We start from the raw sequence: 4,885 nt of genomic DNA on the forward strand, positions 1-4,885 counted from the left end.
ACATAGAAGTAGCATGGGGAAACCACAGAAAACCCATGCCGGTACAGGCGGTTCCTCTATTAGCAACCTCCCGCTCGCCGGGGCCTTCCGTTGAAAAATTCGGTTCCACGGAGAATCGAACTCACAACCTTTCGCACACTAGACTTGCGTCTAATCCATTCGGCCACCGACGTCGGTCCGATTCTTTTTTAAATCGCATAAACAATGTGCTGTAACTCAACAACGAATTGTGCAACTCCCATCATATTCTGACAGAATCAAGAGGATATTGTTATCAATTTTTTTAACCATGACTAATTCCATTTTTATGACAATTTTTTGAGTGATCGTTGAAAAATCGATTTTTGGAAAAATATCAATTTTTTCGAATGTGTATGAAAAATTGGATTTTAATTGCTCTCAATGAATGGAGCTTATAAAACTCTATATTCATGAAATGTGAGTGATTACAAAGCCTCCAATCGGAAAAATAATTTTATACTCTTTTCATGTTATATAAATTCTGTGCTTAAATAAAAATGATTAAAGTGCATCGAAACCACGCAATTTCACTGAAAACAACGTCAAACATAATTTTAATAAATTTCCTATTCACAATGTTACATTACCCCATATAAACACAGCGACTCACCCATAAAAAAAAATTTACAAGCCGCAGGAAAACGTCCTCCCTTAATCACCATTAAATCTGTTTAACACGGGGCGTCATACACAGCGTAAAACCGAAAAAAATAAATAACAACAGCGTAAAATTTAACCTCATTAACCCTTTCGTATTTCACGGGAATAGAATCTAGTGGACCGTGCGGTGGTGAATGCCATAAATAATGGCGCATCGAATGGCGCATGTAGAGGAGCTTTGTAATCCACCTCCAACCAGCCAGGAGAAATGAAAATCTACGAGCAACCCCATTCCTCTCCCTTTGTACTCACCTTCCTCTGGCTGCGCCTCTCCCTCGCTCACTACCTCATTCAACTCGTTAGCATAGATAACGACGCCCCGATATTTTCCTCACATACAAACATTTATTTACTCGGTGGGCGACGAAAAAGTCCGTCTCATTCGAGTTGGAAGATCAATCGATGCGATTTCGGGGGTCTCTCACGTCTCCACTGATGTTGAGAAGACTTTTACGATTTTTGTGGGAGCGGCTCGGTTGAGACAGGATTACTGTGCGTGGGGTTCAGTGAAGTTTGGATTGATTTTTTTATGATTACCAGGGGGCTGAGTCCCCGGCTCGCTCCGTCAACCCCCATATGAACCACATATGACTCCCATCATCCTTGTTCTGACCCTCACGGCCCTTAATCTGACCCCTGTGACCCTTAATGTGTCACTTATGAGCCTTATAACCCTCGACCCTGTGACTCTCATGAGCCTGATTCTGAACCTCGAAGCCCTTATTCTGATACTTACGACCCTTATTTTGATCCTCGTAACCCTTATTCTGACCCTCGTCACCCTTAATCTGACCCCTATGACCCTTAATCAGACCCTCATGGCCCTTAATCTCACCGTCGTGAGCCGTAATCCAACTTTCGTCACCCTTATTCTGACCCTCATGAGCCGGATTCTGGACCTCGTGACCCTTATTCTGACACTTATGACCCCTATGACCCTTAATCAGACCCTCATGGCCCTTAATCTCACCGTCGTGAGCCATAATCTAACTTTCGTCACCCTTATTCTGACCCTCATGAGCCTGATTCTGGACCTCGTGACCCTTATTCTGACCTTTATGACCCTTATTCTGACCTCGTCACCCTTAATCTGATCCCTATGACCCTTAATCAGACCCTCATGGCCCTTAATCTCACCGTCGTGAGCCGTAATCCAACTTTCGTCACCCTTATTCTGACCCTCATGAGCCTGATTCTGGACCTCGTGACCCTTATTCTGACCTTTATGACCCTTATTCTGACCCTCGTCACCCTTAATCTGATCCCTATGACCCTTAATCAGACCCTCATAGCCCTTAATCTCACCGTCGTGAGCCATAATCTAACTTTCGTCACCCTTATTCTGACCCTCATGAGCCTGATTCTGGACCTCGTGACCCTTACTCTGACACTTATGACCCTTATTCTGACCTTTATGAACCTGATTCTGACCCTCGTCACCCTTAATCTGACCCCTGTGACCCTTAATCTAACCCTCATGGCCCTTTATCTGACCATCTTGACTCTGATTCTGCAACTTGTGACCCTTATGACCCTTATCTCTTACATTTCGAAATTGACATCCAACATTTTGATATAATTGAAGGTTTTATGACACAGTAGATTCAAAATAATTCCATCAAGACACTGGAATTGTTTTATGAGAGAGAACACACGAGACATTTGAAGTTGAATGTCGCAATTATGTTACGATTCATAAATTTCATTCCACAGTTGAGTTGATGCTGAAATTCTTCATCCAAGTACTTCTGAATTCTCCGTACGAAGGAGCGTCAAGTGTAAAACAGAAAGAAAAACTGTATACAGATCAGTCTCTATAAAGCAAAAGTTGGAATAAACAAAGAAAAAGAATTTTCTGCGGGGACTCTGCGGCAAATTGCTTCCCTCTTGAATCCCGTCGCAATCCCCGGACGCGCCGACAACCCCACTAACCCATACCCTCCTCTCACTCCCTCGCGATACGGGTTTTCCGTGTCATCTGTATACGATCCCGGTATTGGAAGATCGAGTGTTTTGTCCCAGGGGCACATGGGACTGATACTTTTATGCCTGGGTCAATGCTCGTCAAAATATACTCGGTTTATCCTCAACTTTATTGTTTATATTTTATGGGTTGGGTTATGACGTTCTAGGTCGCAGGTGACATAACCTAATTTATGTTCATTTTTTTCTTCATCTTATATTTTATTTTCTTTCTTATTGCGCTTCCGAATGGAGGCATTGTGCTGGGCAAATCTGAAATTTCTAATTTTTTGTGTCGGGATTACTTTGGCCTCAGGAGTTCGAATATGCTATTTTTAGACCGAATTCGAAAATGAGATTGATTGCATCATCTGTTGGAAAAATTTCTTTTGAAACTAATAGGCAGGGCAAGGTAAAACATTTTAACGTTGGGATAATGTCGGCTGCCAACGTTGGGACAATGTTGGCTGCCTGCATTGATGCAATGTTGGCAGTCAATGTTTTGATAATGTTGGCTGCCAACGCTCGAACAATGTTGGCTACCGACGTTGGGACAATGTTGGCGTCCAACGTTGAGGCAATGTTGGTTGCCAACGTCAAGACAATGTTGACTGCCAACGTTGAGGCAATATTAGCTACCAACGTTGGGGCTATGTTGAATTCAAAGAATCACTGAATCCAATTTAAAATCCATCGTCATAGAAAATCCATTCGGAAGCAAATTGCCAACTATTAGCAAAAATATATTGACTATGTTGTGACAAAAGCAATTTCATTATTTGATTTTCTTTGACAATTATTTTTTCGATGAATGGGAGAAAAATTTGCCTCCAACTAGAGTGACTCCCCTTGAAAAATAGAAACCTCTGCTGATCCATAAAAAAATCTACTCTCACTCTATGAGTTTCCCTTTTTTTCACTCCTATCTTCTTTTACCCCTTTCTCAACTTCACTTTTCCATCCCGGAGACCTCGCCGACAAAACCACAACACGGAAAAGCAATTCCGACATAATCGTTTCAATTCCCCACTGTTTCGTCTGCCAGTGCAACGAAACGAGGAGTGGCTGAAAAAAGAGCAGATCGAGAGGAGTAGAATGGAAGAAATAAAGTAGGAGATGCAGCGTGAGTTCAACCACATTCGGGAGGGAACCACGCCAGTCGTCTCTCCCACTTCGGAATCAAAGAACGTTTGACCCTTCGGAGTGATCACACCTCTCGCCTCACCCATTTGATCCTTGAGCACGTTTGACCCTTCTGATACCTCTGCTCATATCTTCCGTTTGACCCGTCGACATACGAAAAGGGTCAAATGGGAGAGACAGGCGGAGAGGTCAAGAGGGTCGAACAGGAGACCCGAACGGAGTGATCACACCTCTCGTCGCGCACATTTCACCCTTGAGAACGTTTGACCCCTCCGCTAACTCTGCTCGTCTCTCCCGTTTGACCCTCAAGACCGTTTGACCTTTGCTCATTAAAAAAATGGGTCAAATGGGAGACAGGCGGGGGAGTCAAGAGGGTCAAATGGGCCATTTGACTCTTAAGAGCCGCCTCTACTCGTCTCTCCCGTTTGACCCTCAAGACCGTTTGACCTTTGCTCATTAAAAAAAATGGGTCAAATGGGAGAGACAGGCGGGGGAGTGAAGAGGGTCAAATGGGCCATTTGACTCTTAAGAGCCGCCTCTACTCGTCTCTTCCGTTTGACCCTCAAGACCGTTTGACCCTTACTTTTGAGTAACACCAACAGAAAAAAAAATTGCCTGAATTTTATTCTATTTCCCCCTCCAATTCCGTCATTTCTTCCTTCAGATCGGATTAAACCAGACATTTAGGTGTAGACAACGAACGATTAGCCGTGTAATTGTACACCTGAGCAGTTGAATAATTGTATGAAGGTCCACTCCAAACGTTTCAACCGAGCCAACCTCTGGAATTCCAGTGGGTACTTGCACACAGAGATGCCCCCCGCCGTCTTTTCCCTCCTCCGAGGCACCCCTTCCATCTACCCGAGGGAGAACGATGATGATGCTATGGTATGTTTGAATGGCCGCATAGATGTGGGTGGGCGTTGAAGCAGCGGCTGGGAGGGGGGGGGTGGATTAAGGCGAGACCTCAGGAAACGTTCTCAAAGACCTAGAGCACCATTCCCAGATGCATGATCATTAGTCCTCACTATCTCTTCTCTCTGCACAAGGAGTTTTCCGATTTCTTTTTGTATTTGGAGACTGGAACATGAACGGTCTT

This window comes from Diachasma alloeum, unplaced genomic scaffold (genome assembly GCF_001412515.2).
Source record: "Diachasma alloeum isolate Michigan unplaced genomic scaffold, Dall2.0 Dall_scaffold_00196, whole genome shotgun sequence".
Classification (NCBI taxonomy): domain Eukaryota; kingdom Metazoa; phylum Arthropoda; class Insecta; order Hymenoptera; family Braconidae; genus Diachasma; species Diachasma alloeum.